General features: G+C 50.1%; 1 long non-coding RNA gene across 1 annotated transcript; it reads left to right on the forward strand.

Moving 5' to 3' along the window:
* The first annotated feature begins 7874 nt into the window (after positions 1 to 7874).
* LOC140418354 (uncharacterized) lies at positions 7875 to 18252 on the forward strand. The gene is made up of 3 exons (XR_011944962.1): positions 7875 to 7940; positions 9736 to 9845; positions 17795 to 18252. It is a non-coding gene; the product is annotated as an uncharacterized lncRNA (long non-coding RNA).
* Positions 18253 to 19743: the final 1491 nt, after the last annotated feature.

Consider the following 19743-nt stretch of genomic DNA (forward strand, 5'->3'; position numbering starts at 1 on the left):
TGGCCGGATTGAGGTGGATCCTCTAGAGCAGCAGCCAGGAAGGCAGGCACAAAGCAAGATGGCATCGGAAGGAGGCAGTTTAATATGGGGCCCTGACCAACAAGAGTTCCTGCGGCGTTGCGTGGAAGAACTTAAAAAGGAGATGAAGATGGAGCTGTTGGCCCCGATATTACAGGCGATTGAAGGGCTAACGGAGGAGCAAAAGACCCAGGAGCAGGAGCTTCGGGTCGTGAAGGCAAAGGCTGCTGAGAATGAGGACAACATACAGGGCCTGGTGGTGAAGACAGAGATGCACGAGGCACAACACAAAAGGTGTGTGGAAAGGCTGGAGGTGCTGGAGAATAATGCGAGGAGGAAGAATTTAAGGATTCTTGGTCTTCCCGAAGGCGCAGAAGGGGCGGGCGTCGGGGCATATGTGAGCACGATGCTGCACTCGTTAATGGGATCGGAGGCCCCGACGGGCCCGCTGGAGGTGGAGGGAGCTACCGAGTTATGGCGCGAAGACCAAGGGTTGGAGAAATTCCTCGAGCCATAGTGGTGAGATTTCTCCGATATATGGACAGAGAGATGGTCCTCAGATGGGCAAAGAAAACTCGGAGCAGTAGGTGGGAGAACGCGGTGATCCGCGTATATCAAGATTGGAGTGCGGAGGTGGCGAGAAGGAGGGCAAGCTTTAATCGGGCCAAGGCGGTGCTGCACAAAAGGAAGGTTAAATTTGGAATGCTGCAGCCGGCAAGACTGTGGGTCACACATCAAGGGAAACACCACTACTTTGAAACGGCAGAAGAGGCGTGGACATTTATCGTCGAGGAGAAACTGGAATAAGCGGGCTAGCAAAAGAACGTTTGGGACAAAGTGGTGGGGTGAATATGTGGGGTGAAGGGGGGAAAAAGGGGGAAGAGATGATTTCCCAAGTTGTTAATCCTGCGACCCTGTAACTTTTCTCTCTTCCCCATGTCCTGGGGGAGGAGGGGAGGGAGGATGAGGAGCTGGGGGTGCCGGCCATTGGGGGCGGGGCCAAATGGGAAGCGCTGGCTTTGTTCCCGCGCTATGGCAATCATGGCGGGAACAGGGAGGCAGGAATGAGGGGGCCTCGCACAGTGGGAGCCGAGGTCACGGGGGGAAGCCGAGGTCGGCCAGAGTTTGCTGACTTCTGGGAGCAACATAGAACATAGAACATAGAAAATACAGCACAGAACAGGCCCTTCGGCCCACAATGTTGTGCCGAACCTTTGTCCTAGATTAATCATAGATTATCATTGAATTTACAGTGCAGAAGGAGGCCATTCGGCCCCCTGAGTCTGCACCGGCTCTTGGAAAGAGCACTCCACCCAAACTCAACACCTCCACCCAACACCAAGGACAATTTTGGACACTAAGGGCAATTTATCATGGCCAATCCACCTACCCTGCACATCTTTGGACTGTGGGAGGAAACCGGAGCACCCGGAGGAAACCCACGCAGACACGGGGAGGACGTGCAGACTCCGCACAGACAGTGACCCAAGCCGGAACCTGGGACCCTGGAGCTGTGAAGCAATTGTGCTATCCACAATGCTACCGTGCTGCCCTACATGGGGGGTGCAATTACGCTAGTGAGGGATCTAGCAGGGGGGAGGTTAACTGGGTTGCTGCTGCTGGGGAGAAGGGGAGTTGGTATGGGGTGGGGTGGTCGGGGCGGGAGGGCGCCGTTGGGGGGAGATACGGCTACGTGGGAACTGGGTGAGGAGCTGGATTGAAAAAGGAGATGGCTAGTCGACAAGGGGGGGGGGGGGGGGTGGTAAAGAGCACCCCAACCCGGCTGATCACGTGGAATGTGAGAGGGCTGAACGGGCCAATTAAGAGGGCACGGGTACTCGCACACCTAAAGAAACTTAAGGCAGATGTGGTTATGCTGCAGGAGACGCATCTGAAACTGATAGACCAGGTCAGACTATGCAAAGGATGGGTGGGCAGGTGTTTCATTCGGGGCTAGACGCAAAAAACAGGGGGGTGGCTATACTAGTGGGGAAGCGGGTAATGTTTGAGGCAAAGACCATAGTGGCGGATAGTGGGGGCAGATACGTGATGGTGAGTGGCAAATTGCAAGGGGAGGCGGTGGTCTTAGTGAACGTATATGCCCCGAACTGGGATGATGCCAACTTTATGAGGCGTATGTTAGGACGTATCCCGGGCCTAGAGGTGGGGAAGTTGGTAATGGGTGGAGATTTTAATACGGTGGTGGGCCCAGGGCTGGACAGATCGAGGTCCAGGACCGGAAGGAGGCCGGCTGCAGCTAGGGTGCTTAAGGACTTTATGGAGCAGATGGGATGAGTAGACCCCTGGAGATTCAGTAGACCTAGGAGTAAGGAGTTTTCGTTTTTCTCCTATGTCCACAAAGTTTATTCACAAATAGACTTTTTTGTTTTGGGAAGGGCACTGATCCCGAAGGTGACGGGGATGGAGTACACGGCTATAGCTATTTCGGATCACGCTCCACATTGGGTGGACCTGGAGATAGGGGAGGAAAAACAACAGCGTCCACACTGGAGAATGGACATGGGATTATTGGCAGATGAGGGTGTGTGTTTAAGGTTGAGGGGGTGTATTGAAAGGTACTTGGGACTCAATGATAATGGGGAGGTTCAGGTGGGAGTTGTCTGGGAGGCGCTGAAGGCAGTGGTTAGAGGGGAGCTGATATCTATTAGGGCACATAAAGGAAAGCAGGAGAGTAGGGAAAGGGAGTGGTTGTTGAAAGACCTTCTGAGGGTGGACAGACAATATGCGGAGGCACCGGAGGAGGGACTGTACAGGGAAAGGCAAAGGCTACATGTAGAATTTGACTTGTTGACTACGGGTAATGCAGAGGCACAATGGAGGAAGGCACAGGGTGTACAGTACGAATATGGGGAGAAGGCGAGCAGGTTGCTGGCCCACCAACTGAGGAAAACGGGAGCAGCGAGGGAGATAGGGGGGGGTGAGAGACGAGGAGAGAGAGATGGAGCGGGGAGCAGAGAGAGTGAATGGAGTGTTCAAGGCATTTTATGAAAGATTATATGAAGCTCAGCCCCCGGATGGGAAGGAGAGAATGATGTGCTTTCTGGATCAGCTGGAATTTCCTAAGGTGGAGGAGCAGGCGAGGGCGGGACTGGGAGCACAGATTGAGACGGAGGAAGTAGTGAAAGGGATTGGGAGCATGCAGGCGGGGAAGGCCCCGGGACAAGACGGATTCCCAGTTGAATTCTATAGGAAATATATGGACTTGCTGGCCCCGCTACTGATGAGAACCTTCAATGAGGCGAGGGAAAGGGGGCAGCTGCCCCCGACTATGTCAGAGGCAACGATATCGCTCCTCCTAAAGAAGGAAAAAGACCCGCTGCAATGCGGGTCCTACAGGCCCATTTCCCTCCTGAATGTGGACGCTAAGATTCTGGCCAAGGTAATGGCAATGAGGATAGAGGATTGTGTCCCAGGGGTGGTTCATGAGGACCAAACTGGGTTTGTGAAGGGGAGACAGCTGAATACAAATATACGGAGGCTGCTAGGGGTAATGATGATGCCCCCACCAGAGGGGGAAGCGGAGATAGTGGTGGCGATGGATGCCGAGAAAACATTTGATAGAGTGGAGTGGGATTATTTGTGGGAGGTGCTGAGGAGATTTGGCTTTGGAGATGGGTATTTCAGATGGGTACAGGTGCTGTATAGGGCCCCGATGGCGAGCGTGGTCACGAATGGACGGGGGCTCTGATTATTTTCGGCTCCATAGAGGGACGAGGCAGGGATGTCCTCTGTCCCCGTTATTGTTTGCACTGGCGATTGAACCCCTGGCCATAGCATTGAGGGGTTCCAGGAAGTGGAGGGGAGTACTCAGGGGAGGAGAAGAACACCGGGTACCTCTGTATGCGGATGATTTGTTGCAGTATGTGGCGGACCCGGCGGAGGGGATGCCAGAGATAATGCGGACACTTGGGGAGTTTGGGGATTTTTCAGGGTATAAACTGAATATGGGGAAAAGAGAGTTGTTTGTGGTGCATCCAGGGGAGCAGAGCAGAGAAATAGAGGATTTACCATTGAGGAAGGTAACAAGGGACTTCCGGTACTTGGGGATCCAGATAGCCAAGAATTGGGGTACACTACATAGGCTTAATTTAACGCGGTTGGTGGAACAGATGGAGGAGGACTTTAAGAGATGGGACACGGTGTCCCTGTCACTGGCAGGTAGGGTGCAGGCGGTTAAAATGGTGGTCCTCCCGAGATTCCTTTTTGTGTTTCAGTGCCTCCCGGTGGTGGTCACGAAGGCTTTTTTCAAAAGAATCGAGAAGAGTATTATGAGTTTTGTGTGGGCTGGGAAGACCCCGAGAGTGAGGAGGGGATTTTTGCAGCGTAGTAGGGACAGGGGGGGGGCTGGCACTACCGAGCCTAAGTGAGTACTACTGGGCCGCCAATATTTCTATGGTGTGTAAGTGGATGGGAGAAGGGGAGGGAGCGGCGTGGAAGAGATTGGAGAGGGCGTCCTGCAGGGGGACTAGCCTACAAGCAATGGTGACGGCACCGTTGCCGTTCTTACCGAAGAAATACACCACAAGCCCGGTGGTGGTGGCTACATTGAAAATTTGGGGGCACTGGAGACGGCATAGGGGAAAGACAGGAGCCTCGGTGTGGTCCCCGATAGGAAATAACCATAGGTTTGTTCCGGGGAGAATGGATGGGGGATTTGGAGCATGGCAAAGAGCAGGGGTAGCACAATTGAGAGATCTGTTCATGGATGGGACGTTTGCGAGTCTGGGCGCGCTGACGGAAAAATATGGGTTGCCCCAAGGGAATGCATTTCGGTATATGCAACTGAGGGCTTTTGCGAGTCAACAGGTGAGGGAATTCCCGCAGCTCCCGACGCAGGAGGTGCAGGATAGAATGATCTCAGAGACATGGGTGGGGGATGGTAAGGTGTCGGACATATAAATGGAAATGAGGGACTAGGGGGAGATCATGGTAGATGAGCTGAAAGGGAAATGGGAAGAAGAGCTGGGGGAGGAGATTGAGGAGGGGCTGTGGGCTGATGCCCGACGTAGGGTAAACTCATCGTCCTCGTGTGCCAGGCTAAGCCTGATACAATTTAAGGTGTTACACAGGGCGCATATGACTGGAGCACGGCTTAGTAAATTTTTGGGGGTAGAGGATAGGTGTGCGAGATGCTCGAGAAGCCCAGCGAATCACACCCACATGTTCTGGTCATGCCCGGCGCTACAGGGGTTTTGGGTGGGGGTGGCAAAGGTGCTTTCGAAGGTGGTGGGGGCCCAGGTCGAACCAAGCTGGGGGTTGGCTATATTTGGGGTGGCAGAAGAGCCGGGAGTGCAGGAGGTGAGAGAGGCTGATGTTTTGGCCTTTGCGTTCCTAGTAGCCCAGCGCAGGATATTGTTAATGTGGAAGGAAGCCAAACCCCCGGGTGTGGAGACCTGGATAAACGACATGGCAGGGTTTATAAAGTTAGAACGGATTAAGTTCGTATTAAGGGGTTCGGCTCAAGGGTTCACCAAGCGGTGGCAACCGTTCGTCGAATACCTCACAGAAAGATAGAGGGAATGGAAAAGAAGAAGACAACAGCAGCAACCCAGGGGGGAGGGGGGGTGGTGGGGGGGAGGAATCGGACGGACTCTCAGGGATGTTATTGTATATGTATAGACATTTGTTATAGGTAATTGTATATTGAACTGTTGGATTGTATCTTTGGAGAGTATTTATTTTTGACAAGGCAGTTGCCATTTCGTTTTGTTTTTGTTTCTGTTCATATATTATTTATTTATTTGTTTAAAACTGGCCACTGTTATTTATATTGCTTTATTGTTGTGTAAAAGAAACACTATGTACTGTTATGTTTGGCAAAAAAATCTTGAATAAAATATATTTTAAAAAAAAGAATTGGCTTGTTTCCTCTGACAGGTTTGCGGTGCCCTTTCATATGGCAACATTCCAGCTGAGTGATAATGGGGGGCACGGTAGCACAGTGGTTAGCACTGTTTCTTCACAGCGTTCGGGACTCGGGTTCGATTCCCGGCTTGGGTCACTGTCTGTACGGAGTCTGCATATTCTTCCAGTGTCTGCATGGGTTTCCTCCAGGGTGCTCCGATTTCCTCCCACAAGTCCCAAAAGACATGCTTGTTAGGTGAATTGGGCATTCCAAATTTTCCCTTTGTGTACCCGAACAGGCGCTGTGATGTGGTGACTAGGGGATTTTCACAGTAACTTCGATTTTTTTTTTTGATTTGATTTGATTTATTGTCACATGTACTGAAGTACAGTGAAAAGTATTTTTCTGCGACCGTGGGAAGGTTCACAGTACATACATAATAGACAAAAAGAATAATCAACAGAGTACATTGACAAATGGTACATCGACAAACAGTGGTTGGTTACAGTGCGGGTCAAAGGGCCAAACAGAGCAAATACATGAGCAGAAGCAGCATAGGGCGTCGTGAATAGTGTTCTTACAGGACATCAAACCTGTAAGAAAACATAGAAGAACATTATTAGTAATTATATAAGAAGTGGAAAATACTTTTAGTAGGTCAGAATGGTGATAGGAGATAAAAGAAAAAGGTGTGGGGCGAGAGCTCGCAGAGAGTCGCCATGTTCTGGCGCCATCTTGGATCTTTACAGTGTTCATAGAGTGTCATAGAATTTACAGTGCAGAAGGAGGCCATTCGGCCCATCGAATCTGCACCAGCCCTTGGAAAGAGCATACCTAAGCCCATACCCCCGCCCTAGCCCCATAACGCAGTAACCCCACCCAACACAACCTTTTTGGACACCAAGGGAAAATTAACATGGCCTATACCTGACCTGCACATTTTTGGACTATGGGACAAAACCGGAGCACAGGGAGGAAAACCACGCAGACACGGGGAGAACATGCAAACTCCACACAGACAGTGACCCAGCCAGGAATCGAACCTGGACCTGTGAAGCAACTGTGCTAACCACTGTACTACCGTGCCCCCCACTGTACTGGGGTTAATGTCAGCCTACTTGTGACATATGATTCTGATATTGATTTTGACATTGCAGGATATTAATGCCTTTAATTTGTAACCCCATAATTCATCTGCTCTATCACACCAGGATACTCCCTTAACTTGACCCTTTATTAATAATGTCATTGTGGTTTGTGCAGTCTGTCAATTGTTGAATTAACTCAGTCAGGTGCTTTGTGTGCATAACTAATGGTGAGCACTTAATATCTGCTCAATAAATTGGACAATCAATTTTCCACCGGGGTGAATGCAACTGTGAACTATCCAACTGAAAACCTTTTCCATTAAACTCTTGATTAAAGCAGATATACATTGTTCTAACTCTGCCAGCTGGGCTGTGGGATTAATTGGAGAGATCTTCCAAAGAGCCAGGACAGGCATAATGAGCCGAATGACTTCTATTTCCGTAACAGCCTCCCCGAACAGGCGCCGGAATGTGGCGACTAGGGGCTTTTCACAGTAACTTCATTTGAAGCCTACTTGTGACAATAAGTGATTTTCATTTTTTAATTTAATTTGTGCAGTATTATTCTGTAAAATAGTGAATAGTCAGAATTAACGATGGAGAGGGAAACAGAGAGGCACCAGTGACTGTGATTGAACCCAGCCAGAGTCAGAAACATCAGATGAGGGATGAGAGAGAGGAAATAGTACAAAACGCTTTAAAAACTCTGCATGGTTGCACAGGAGAACTTTGAGAAATGAGGCATAGCAGATCACCAATTCACAATTCATCACATTTTTAAATGAATTCATCTCAAATGTTAAGAAAGTTATTTTGTTTTAACAGTTTGATGTTTAAATGGTGCATGTATTATCCAGCATGCCCCGCGGCAGTGAATGTGCCCTATTCGCTTCACAGGAACCCAGTGCGCAGGCGCAGTACCACTTTTTTTCGGAGCCCTGCGAGTACGGGAGAGGCTTTTTGGGCGGGTGAGTCGGTGGGGCGGAGGGAGGAATGGAGTCGGGATCGGGAGAGAACGGAGGCTTTATAAACACCCGGTGCAGGTCCCCCGATCGGAATAAGACTCTGCAGGACCCGAGTTTGTAGCTGCGGGGCTTTTATCGGGAATCAGGCCCAGTTCCACCGCCGCCACCTTCCATCAGCGGAGAGCAGAGCGCATGCGCGGCCATCCTGGCTTCTTTGATCACAGAATCCCTGGAGTGTGGAATGAGGCCCATCGAGTCTGCACCAACCCTTTGAAAGAGCACCCTACCTAGGCCCACACTTCACCCTATCCCCACTTGACCTGTGGAAGGAAACCAGAGCAGCCGGAGGAAGCCCACGCAGAAACGGGGAGAATGTGCAAACTCCACAGTCACCCAAGGCCGGAATTCAACCCAGGTCCCTGGCACTGTGAGACAGCAATGCTAACCACTCTGCCACCATGACGCCCAAGGGGCTTCAGGGTTCCAGTGACCAGGAGAGAAAATGTATGACTCATTGATTGAAAGGTCCAGTTTTGAGGGGGGACTTGCTTCATGGTAGCACAGCGATTAGCACAGTTGCTTCATAGCTTGAGGGTCCCAGGTTCGATTCCCTGTTTGAGTCACTGACTGTGCGGAGTCTGAACGTTCTCCCCATGTCTGCGTGGGTTTCCTCTGGATGCTCACGTTCCTCCCACAGTCCAAAGATGTGTGGGTTAGGTGGATTGGCCATGATAAATTGCCCTTGGTGTCCCAAAAAAAAGGTTAGGTAGGGTTACTGGGTTACGCGGAAAGGGTGCAGGTGTGAGCTTGGTAGGCTGCTCTTTCCAAAGGTCGATGCAGACTCGATGGGCTGAATGGCCTGCTTATGCACTGTAAATTCTATGTATGTATGTATTGAAAATGAAAATCGCTTATTGTCACGAGTAGGCTTCAATGAAGTTACTGTGAAAAGCCCCTAGTCGCCACATTCTGGCGCCTATTCGGGGAGGCTGGTACGGGAATCGAACCGTGCTGCTGGCCTGCCTTGGTCTGCATTAAAAGCCAGCGATTTAGCCCAGTGTGCTAAACCAGCTAAATCAGGGTGCATCTGATGCCATTTTAATAACAGAAGAATAAGATCATCAGAATTAGCAGCAGGAGAAGGCCATTCAAACCATTGAGGCTGCTCTGCCATTTAATAAACCCATGGTTCATCTGATCATTAACTCCATTTTCCTCCTGTCCCTAACAAGTAAAATGTTGTGTAACACAGCCTTGAATATACTCCATGGCCCAGCCTCCACTGTTTACTGGGGGAAAGAATTTCACCAGCTACTGGTTCTCTGAGAGAAGCAATTTATCCTGTTCTCCGTCTTAAGCCCTTATGTTTAAACTGTCCCTGCAGTTTTAGATTCCCTATTGAGGGCAAGCATCCTTCCAGCACTTCCCCTGTAAACTGCCCTCAAATACTTGTATGCTTCAGTAAGATCGCCTCTCGTTTATCTAAAATCCGTTTCACACTTGGTCAACATTTCCTTATGAAACCAACTCCTTCTAGCCAGGAATCAGCTCAGTGAATGTTGTCGGAACTGCTTCCAATTAAGTATATCCCATCTTAAGTAATCCTACACCAGGAAACAGAAGGAGAGAATGTTATGAATTTGCATCCCTGACTGACGGACTTTGAAAACTCCTTAAACACCTTTTACAAGAGGTTAAGATGGGAGTAGTTACACAGCAATCTCAAATCAAGAAAAAATGTTTCTCTCTCAATTTGTAACCACAATTGCCACATGACTCTTGTAATCTCCTTTTCCAGGGAGTTAGAAGATTTGAAGACTGTGATTTTTCTCTGATTCCAGAGAATTCTTTCGAGCTGCTGCTCCAGCAGCAGGGTTTAAATTTGAAACCAGTGAAATTGTTCCAGAGGTGAGTATTGTTGAGCATTAATCTTTAATTTAGAGTTTTTAGTGTTGTGCTTTGTTATCTATGCTCTGGTTCCAGGGCTCTGGGGCAGGTTTGGCTCCTTTACTGTGGATCTGAATCCATATTTCACCCATTGCTCTGTTATGCCTCTGCCCTCCCTGATCACCTCTCTGCCATTGTTTAACTTCTTCTGCCTCTAATAGTGGATTTATTTTATTTTATTAATTTTTCCATTAAGGGGCAATTTACGTGGCCAATCCACCTACCCTACACATCTTTGGATTCTTCGGGTAAGACCCACGCATACACGGGGAGCAGTGACCCAGGGCTGGGTTCGAACCCGGGTCCTTGGCGCTGTGAAGTAGATAGGAGATTTATTTTCACCACGTTTGGTATTTTACCTGTTATTTCTTTCAATTTGTCTGAATGAAGGTTTCATTGCTGCCCATCCCTCGGCTATGTGCTGCTGATTTACCATCTTTATCTTCCCAGTTTTTCCTGAACTGGAGATCATTTCTCTTCTGTTCATCAGTTGATATTAACCATCAAATTCTGCACCACAGTCCGGTTGCGGCAATGACCAGCTAAGCCGCACGTTTCGGTGGCTCCAGCTCCAACGGACCTTCGGGCTCTTTTAAGAGCCCCAACGGGAAATTTTCGCGCGACGAAACCCGGTGTGGGGTGAGTGAGTAGGGAGTCCCCCCCCCAACGAAAGAGGAAAATATCAGCGGCTGCAGCGCGAGGAATCCTTGACGATAGGGACAGAAAGGGAGAAGACACAAGATGGCGGCGGAGAAAGCCCAGGCGACATGGGGGCCCGAGCAAGACGAATTCTTGAGACGGTGTGTGGAGCTACTAAAGAGGGAGGTGCTGACCCCGATGCTACAGGCAATTGAGGGGCTCAAGGAGGCACAAAGGACCCAGGAGACAGAGCTCCGCGTGGTGGAGCAGAAGGTGACGGATAATGAGGACGAGATCCTGGGCCTGGCGGTCAAAACACAGACGCACGAGGCGCTCCACAAAAAGTGCATTGAAAGGATTGAGGCCCTAGAAAACAGAGCGCGAAGGAAGAACCTTCGGATACTGGGTCTCTCTGAGGGAGTGGAACGAGCGGATTGCAGGGCTTATGTAAGCACGATGCTAAGCTCGTTGATGGGAGCTGAGGCCCCTGCGGCGGGCCCCTTAGAGGTGGAGGGGGCCCATCGGATCCCGGCGAGAAGACCAAAAGCGGGAGAACCACATAGGGCGACAATCGTGCGATTTCACCGCCTTAAAGATAGAGAAGGGGTCCTGAGATGGGCTAAAAAATTACGGAGTAGCAGATGCGAGAATGCAGTGGTACGGGTGTACCAGGATTGGAGTGCGGAGGTGGCGAGAAGGAGGGCGAGTTTTAACCGAGCCAAGGAGGTGTTACACAAAAAGGTGAAGTTCGGGATGCTGCAGCCGGCATGACTATGGGTCACGTACCAGGAGAGACATCACTATTTCGAAACGGCGGAAGAAGCATGGACCTTTATTAAAGAGGAGAAATTGGATCGGAACTGAGGTACTGATACTGTAGGGAATGTTATTGTCGATGTAAATAGAGAAGTAAATTGGGAAGGGGGGAGACACTAAGAAATGTGGGCGTCGGTGAGGGGGGAAAGAAGGGACATAGGCGGAGAATGAGGAATGGGAGTGGGAGGGGAAAGGGAGCTGCGCCACAAGAGGCGGGTCAGATATAGGGATGTTCCCGCGCCAGAAAGATAATGGCGGGAAGACAGGCGCAAGGCAGATGGGAGTTCCCCACACGGGGGGGGGGGGGGGGGGGTCAGGGAGGGAGCAGGAGTAGCCGGGGTCAGTTGAAGTCAGCTGACTTGCGGAAGTAATATGGGGGGAGCAATCCCGCTAGAAGGGGATCTAGCGGGGGGGAGGGGGTTGGGGGGGATAACTGGGTTGCTGCTGCGGAAATCAAAGAGGAACTGGCGAAAGAGTGGGTGGATGGAGATGGAATGCGACGCCTGGGGAGCGAGTGGGAGCACGGAGGCGGGACACGGGACTGGCCTAGAGAAGGTGATGGCTAGTCGACACGGGAAGGGGGCAGGTAGCCCTCTAGTGAGGCTGATCACGTGGAACGTGAGAGGCCTGAATGGACCGATTAAAAGGGCCCGAGTGCTTGCGCACTTGAAAGGACTAAGGGCAGGCGTGGCTATGCTCCAGGAGACGCACCTGAAGGTGGCGGACCAAGTTCGGTTAAGGAAAGGATGGGTGGGACAGGTGTTCCACTCAGGGCTAGATGCAAAGAATAGAGGGGTGGCCATATTGATGGGGAAACGGGTAGCATTTGAAGCAAGGAGCATTGTAGCAGATAGCGGAGGAAGATATGTAATGGTGAGTGGCAGGCTGGAGGGAATGGAGGTCGTGCTGGTTAACGTATATGCCCCGAATTGGGACGATGCGGGATTTATGAGACGGATGTTGGGTCGTATACCGGACCTGGAGGTAGGAAACTTGATATTGGGAGGGGACTTCAACACCGTGCTGGACCCAGGGTTAGATAGATCCAGATCTAAGACCGGAAGAAGGCCGGCAACGGCCAAGGTGCTCAAGGGGTTTATGGACCAAATGGGGGGAGTGGATCCATGGCGATTTCTTAGACCGAGGGCCAGGGAGTTCTCCTTCTCCCATGTCCATAAAGTGTACTCCCGGATAGATTTTATTGTTCTGGGAAGGTCGTTGATCTCAAGGGTGGAAGAAGCTGAGTATTCAGCCATAGCGGTTTCGGACCATGCCCCACACTGGGTGGACCTGGAACTAGGAGAGGAAAGGGAGCAGCGAGCACTCTGGCGATTAGATGTGGGATGGATGGCGGATGAGGGAGTGTGTGGAAGAGCGCGGGGATGTATTGAGAGGTACCTGGAGGCCAATGACGACGGGGAGGTCCGAGTGGGAGTGGTATGGGAAGCATTAAAAGCGGTGGTCAGAGGAGAGCTGATCTCCATTAGGGCCCACAAAGGGAAAACAGAGGCCAAGGAAAGGGAAAGATTACTGGGGGAGATTTTAAGGGTGGACAGGGAATTTGCAGAGACCCCGGAGGAGGGACTGTACAGGGAGAGAAGACGACTCCAGACGGAGTTCGACCTTTTGACCACAAGAAGGGCGGAGGTGCTGTGGAGGAAGGCACAGGGGAGGAGGTATGAATATGGGGAAAAGGCTAGTCGCCTGCTGGCCCATCAGCTGCAAAAGAGGACAGCGGCGAGGGAGATAGGGGGAATTAGAGACGAAAAGGGAGCTACGGTGCGGAGAGTAGGGAAGATAAACGAGGTGTTTAAGACCTTTTATGAAGGACTGTATAGGTCCCAACCCCCGGAGGGAGAGGAGGGGATGCGGCAGTTCCTGGATCAATTGAGGTTCCCGAGGGTGGAGGAGCAGGAGGTGGAAGGCCTGGGGGCACCGATTGGGGTGGACGAGGTTGTTAAGGGGCTGGGGAATATGCAAGCAGGGAAGGCTCCGGGACCAGACGGGTTCCCGGTGGAATTTTATAGAAAATACGTGGACTTGTTGGCCCCGCTGTTGGTGAGGACGTTTAATGAGGCCAGGGAAGGAGGGACTTTACCCCCGACAATGTCGGAGGCGACGATATCGCTAATTCTGAAGCGGGATAAAGATCCGTTGCAGTGCGGGTCCTAGATACCTATTTCATTATTGAATGTGGACGCCAAATTGCTGGAAAGGTACTGGCATCGAGGATAGAGGACTGTGTCCCGGGGGTGGTGCACGAAGACCAGACGGGGTTCGTAAAGGGGAGACAACTGAATGTCAACGTGCGACGACTATTAGGGGTGATAATGATGCCCCCAGTGGAGGGGGAGGCTGAGATAGTGGCGGCAATGGATGCAGAGAAGGCATTTGATAGGGTGGAGTGGGAGTACTTATGGGAGGTGTTAAGGAGGTTTGGGTTCGGGAACGGGTTTATTAGCTGGGTCAAACTCCTTTATGGGGCCCCAACGGCAAGTGTGGTCACGGGTCGGCAAAGATCGGAGTATTTCCGACTATATAGGGGAACAAGACAGGGATGCCCGCTATCTCCATTGTTGTTCGCGTTGGCAATTGAACCTCTGGCCATGGCGTTGAGAGACTCCAGGAAATGGAGAGGGGTGATTAGAGGGGGAGAAGAACACCGAGTGTCGCTATACGCAGATGACCTACTGTTGTATGTGACGGACCCAGTGGGGGGGGATGACCGAGGTCATGCAGATATTGAGGGAGTTCGGAGATTTCTCGGGATATAGGCTTAACATGGGGAAGAGTGAACTATTCGTGATACACCCTGGGGACCAGAGTAGAGAGATAGAAGGCCTGCCTCTAAGGAAAGTGGAAAGAAACTTCCGATACCTGGGGATTCAGATCGCTAGGAGCTGGGGAACCCTACACAGACGTAATCTGACACGATTGGTAGACCAAATGGAGGAGGACTTCAAGAGGTGGGACATGCAGCCTCTGTCGTTGGCGGGCAGAGTGCAGGCAATTAAGATGATGGTCCTCCCGAGGTTCTTATTTGTATTTCAATGTCTCCCTATACTACTCACTAAGACCTTTTTTTAAAAAATAGACAGGAGCATCACGAGCTTCGTGTGGGCAGGGAAAGTCCCGAGGGTAAGGAGGGGGTTCCTACAACGTAGCAGAGACAGAGGAGGATTGGCGCTACCGAATTTGGGCGACTACTATTGGGCCGCCAATGTGGCGATGATTCGTAAATGGATGATGGAGGGAGAGGGAGCGGCGTGGAAAAGATTGGAGAGAAAGTCCTGGAAAGGGACGTGCCTAGAGGCGCTGGTGACGGCGCCGCTACCGCGCTCACCAAAAAAGTTTACCACAAATCCAGTGGCGGCGGCAACATTGAATATTTGGGGACAATGGAGGCGACAGAGAGGTGCGCGGGCAGCCCTGGTGGGGTCCCCAATCCGGAACAACCACAGGTTTGCCCCAGGAAGGATGGATGGAGGATTTCAGAGCTGGCACCAGTTGGGAATTAGGAGGGTGGGAGATTTATTTATAGATGGGACGTTTGCGAGCTTGGGAGCATTGGAGGAAAAGTATAAGTTGCCCCGGGGAAACTTCCTTAGATATATGCAGGTGAGGGCGTTCACAAGACAACAGATGAGGGAATTTCCGCTGCTCCCGGCACAGGGGATCCAGGACAGAGTGCTTTCGGGGGGGTGGGTCGGGGAGGGCAAGGTGTCAGAGATTTACCGAGAGATGAGGGAAGAGGGGGAGGAGCTGGTGGGTGAATTAAAAGGAAAGTGGGAAGAAGAGCTAGGGGAGGAGATAGAGGAGGGTATGTGGGCTGATGCCCTAAGCAGGGTAAATTCCTCTTCCTCCTGCGCCAGGCTTAGCCTGATTCAATTCAAGGTGCTACATAGAGCACACATAACGGGGGCAAGGTTGAGCAGGTTCTTCGGAGTGGAGGACAAGTGTGGGAGGTGTGGCGGAAGCCCGGCAAACCACGCACACATGTTTTGGTCGTGCTTGGCACTGGAAGGGTATTGGAAGGGAGTGACGGGAGTGATTTCGAAGGTGGTGAAGGTCCGGGTCAAACCAGGCTGGGGACTAGCTTTATTTGGAGTTGCGGATGAGCCGGGAGCGCAGGAGGCGAAAGAGGCCGACGTTGTGGCCTTTGCGTCCCTAGTAGCCCGGCGTAGGACTTTACTCATGTGGAAGGAAGCGAAACCCCCCGGACTGGAGGCCTGGATAAATGATATGGCGGGGTTCATAAAACTGGAGCAGATGAAGTTTGCGCTGAGAGGATCGGCTCAAGGGTTCACCAGGCGGTGGCAGCCATTCCTCAACTACCTTGGGGAACGTTAGAGGGAAGACAGATGACCAGCAGCAGCAACCCAGGGGGGAGGGGGGGGGGGGGTGGAAAGATTTAGTTTATGTTAAATGATTAGTTTACCATGTTGATTAGCCATTTGTTCACTGTTAAATTTTCTTTTTTGTTATGTTTGATGTGTAAGGGGAAAAAATTGTGATCGAAAAATCTTCAATAAAATATATATTTTTTAAAAATAAAAAAATTCTGCACCATATTTATTCCCTATAATTGAAGATTTGGAATTACTATCTGATCAGCCATGATCTTATTAAATGGTGGAGCAGGCTTGAGGGGCTGAATGGCTCCTGCTCCTTGTTCGTATTGATGCTGCACACTCTGAGATATTATCTCTGTTTCTCCTGCCACAATTACTCGCTGACATATTGAGTATTTTCTGCAACAACAGTATTTTGCTATTATTTTGTTGGAGGTGTTTCTCACAGAACCCAAGTTTAGAAGCAGAGATTAAGAACGGATTTGTATTGCGGAGGGTGTTGGTTGTGGAGGTTAGTCTCTGGCCTCCAGTTACAGTCCTTTTTCACAGAATGATTGAATGATTACAATACAGATGGAGGCCATTCAGCTCATCATACCCATGCTGGCTCATCCCATTCCCCTGCCCTTTCTTCTCTTCCTTGCAGCATTTCTTCTTTCCAAGGTCTTATCCAATTCCCTTTGGTTTGTTGTAGCAATTTGGCTGGAGTGGCGATGCAGGAGAAGCTGCTGGGTTTAACCCCAAGGACTTTGTAACCCAGTATTGAGCAATATTTTCAGGCGCAAAGTTGTCAAGGGAGGTATGGGGAATGACACTAAGTCATCATCCTTGTTTGGAGAGTCGGTGCAGACACGATGGGCCTTCTGCACCCGAACAATTCAGTGATTGGGGTGATCTACGATAGTTTGCTCTCTGGTCAGCTCTAGCATGTGCTGCTCTAAGAAACTGTCCCAAAAAGACTCTGCGAGCTCATCTGCCTGGCTACCTTTACCAATCTGATTTGCCCAATCTATGTGTAGATTTAAATCACCCATGATTATTGCTGTACTTTTCTCACAAGCCATTGTCCCTCCCTGTATTCTCCGTCCGTCCTACAGTGTGGTTACTGTTCAGGGGCCTAGAAACTACTCCCACAAGTGACTTCCTACCTTTATCATTTCTTATCGATACCCAACCTGATTGTGCATCTTGATCTCCATAACTAAGGTCATCTCTCTCTATTGTACTAATGCCGTCCTTAATTAACAGAGCTGTCCCTCCGCATATTCCCAGCTTCCTGTCCTTCTGAAAAGTCACGCAGCCTTGAATATTCAGGTCCCAGCCCTTGTCATCTTGCAGCCATGTCTCTGTCATGACTGTCAGATGACAGTACCTGGAGTACGGTGCACACTTTTAGTCTCCTTAATTGAGGAGGGTGATTCTTGCATTGGGAGCAATTCAGAGAAGGATCAGCGGGCTGATTCCTGGGATGAAGGTGTTGTGTTATGAGGAAATGTTGGGTCTGTACTCATTGGAGTTTAGAGGTGACCATATTGAAACAGATAAGATTCTGAGGGAACATGATAGGGGAGATGAAGAGAGGATGTTTCCCTCCTGGGGGATTCTGGAACAAGTGGGTCCCCATTTCTGATGGAGATGAGGGGAAATGTCGTCCCTCAGAGGGTGGTTAGTCTTTGCAATTCTCTTCCCCAGAGAGCAGTGGAGGCTGCACCATTAAATATATTCAAGGCTCAGTTAGAGTTTTGATCAGAAATGGAGTCGAGGGTTACGGGTGACAGGAAGGAAACAAAGTTAAGGTCACAATCCGATCAGCTGTGATCTTATTAAACGGAAAAACAGGTTTGATGGGCCGAATGGCCTACTGCTGCTCTTATTTCTGAGGATATATGATCTCTTGGTCGAGAACAGGAAACGCTGTGTGTCGATCTGTCGATCAGCATGAATTACCACCTTCTGGAGAATAAGGAGTGTGTATCTTAGATACAGCAGAGTGAGAATGGAGGGAGAGAGAGAGGGAGAGAGTGTGTGACAGCAACTAGAATTGTCTGTTCTGAATTTGTGAGCTGTATTGACAGTGATGATATTTGTAAACTCCTTTAACAGGATATTCAAAGGGGAGGATTTGCAGCAAGAAATCTCAAACCCAACTTCACATCCCAAGATCTGACGGAGTCGGCCATCAGTCATTTTACCATCAGTGTGACTGGAAAAGCACCGAGACTCCCGCACCAGGGGGGGATCCGTGGAAACGTGGCAATTGTGGGAAGGGAATTACTTCCCCATCTCATTGACACACTCACACCGGGGAGAGACCATTCACCTGCTCTCAGTGTGGGAAAGGACTTACTGCTTCATCCAACCTGCTGACACACCAGTGAGGTCACAGCGGGGTCACACTGTTCACCTGCTTCGTGGGGGAAGGGAGTTACTACTTCTTCCAGTCTACGCAAACACCAGCAAGTGCACACTGGGGAGAGACCATTTACCTGCTCGCTGTGTGGGAAGGGATTCGTCCATTCATTCAGTCTGCTTACACACTGGCGACTTCACACTGAGATGCCGTTTATCTGCTCCGTGTGTGGGAAGGGATTCGGAGATTCATTCAAACTGCTCACACACTTTCGAATTCACACTGGGGAGAGGCCTTTTATCTGTTCTGTGTGTGGGAAGGGATTCGCTCAGTTATGCAGCCAACTGAGACACCAGCGAATTCACACTGGGGAGATGCCGTTTATCTGCTCCGTGTGTGGGAAGGGATTCGGAGATTCATCCAACCTGCACACACACTCCCGAGTTCACACGGGAGAGAGGCCATACACCTGTTCTGACTGTGGGAAGGGATTCACTCAGTTGTCCAGCCTGCTAACACACCAGCGAGTTCACTCTGGGGAGAGACCATTCACCTGCTCCGTGTGTCGGAAGGAATTTGGAGATCCATCCAGCCTGAGCAGACCAGCGAATTCACACTGGGGAGAAGCCGTATACTTGTTCAGTTTGTGGAAACAGATTTATTGATTCAATCCACCTGCAGAGACACCAGCGAGTTCACACTGGGGAGAAGCTATTCACCTGCTCAGTGTGTGGGAAGGGATTCGCTCAGTTATCCAACCTGCAGACACACCAGCGAGTTCACACTGGGGTGAGACCGTTCACCTGCTCAGTGTGTGGGAAGAGATTTGTTAATTCATCCAACTTGCTAACACACCAGCGACTTCACACTGATGAGAAGCCGTTTATCTATTCCGTGTGTGGGAAAGGATTCAGAAGTACAGCCCACTTGCAGAAACACCAGCGAGTTCACAAGTCATTACAGGGGTTGGATTCTGCTGTTATTGCTACTATTCGTCACATCCAGGACTGAACCCTGTTCATTTTGACAGTTGATGAAGTGGGAGCGTCTGCACTGGCCGGTGTCCCAATTTTCATTTCTGTCGGCTGAATCTCTGAGCAAGGGCACATTTCCACTGAAATGATCCACAGAAGCAGATGTAATACATTAATTTTATCCTGAACAGTTGATGAATGTAGAAATTTATTATATATATTGTATTATATATATCTGTTGCAGTGATATTTTAAAAAATCCATGTTTAACATCTAGGCAGGTGGTGTGTCTGCAAGATATGCAATTAAGATGTTGTAAAAGTCGGATAATCATTGATTTAAAAAAAATAAATTCAGAGTACCCAATTATTTTTTTCCCCAACTAAGGGGAAATCCACCTAGCCTGCACAGCTTTTGGGTTGTGGGGGTGAAACCCACGCAGACACGGGGAGAATATGCAAACTCCAGACCGACAGTGACCTAGAGCTGCGATTCGAATCCCTGTCCTCAGCGCCGTAGTCCCAGTGTTAACCACTGCCCCACCTTGCTGCCCAGGGGATAATTATTGATGCTAACCATTTAATTGTTTAAACTATATTGTGCTAATGGAAATTTCTTCATAGAAAAAAGGTTCCCTGGGGTTAAGTTAATTGAGGGATTGTGTTTAGTCTTATTAAGATGGACATGAGACTGTTCGTGGAAAGAGATGTATTTAATGGGTGGAGCCA

The sequence above is a fragment of the Scyliorhinus torazame genome, chromosome 5 (genome assembly GCF_047496885.1).
Source record: "Scyliorhinus torazame isolate Kashiwa2021f chromosome 5, sScyTor2.1, whole genome shotgun sequence".
NCBI classification, from domain to species: domain Eukaryota; kingdom Metazoa; phylum Chordata; class Chondrichthyes; order Carcharhiniformes; family Scyliorhinidae; genus Scyliorhinus; species Scyliorhinus torazame.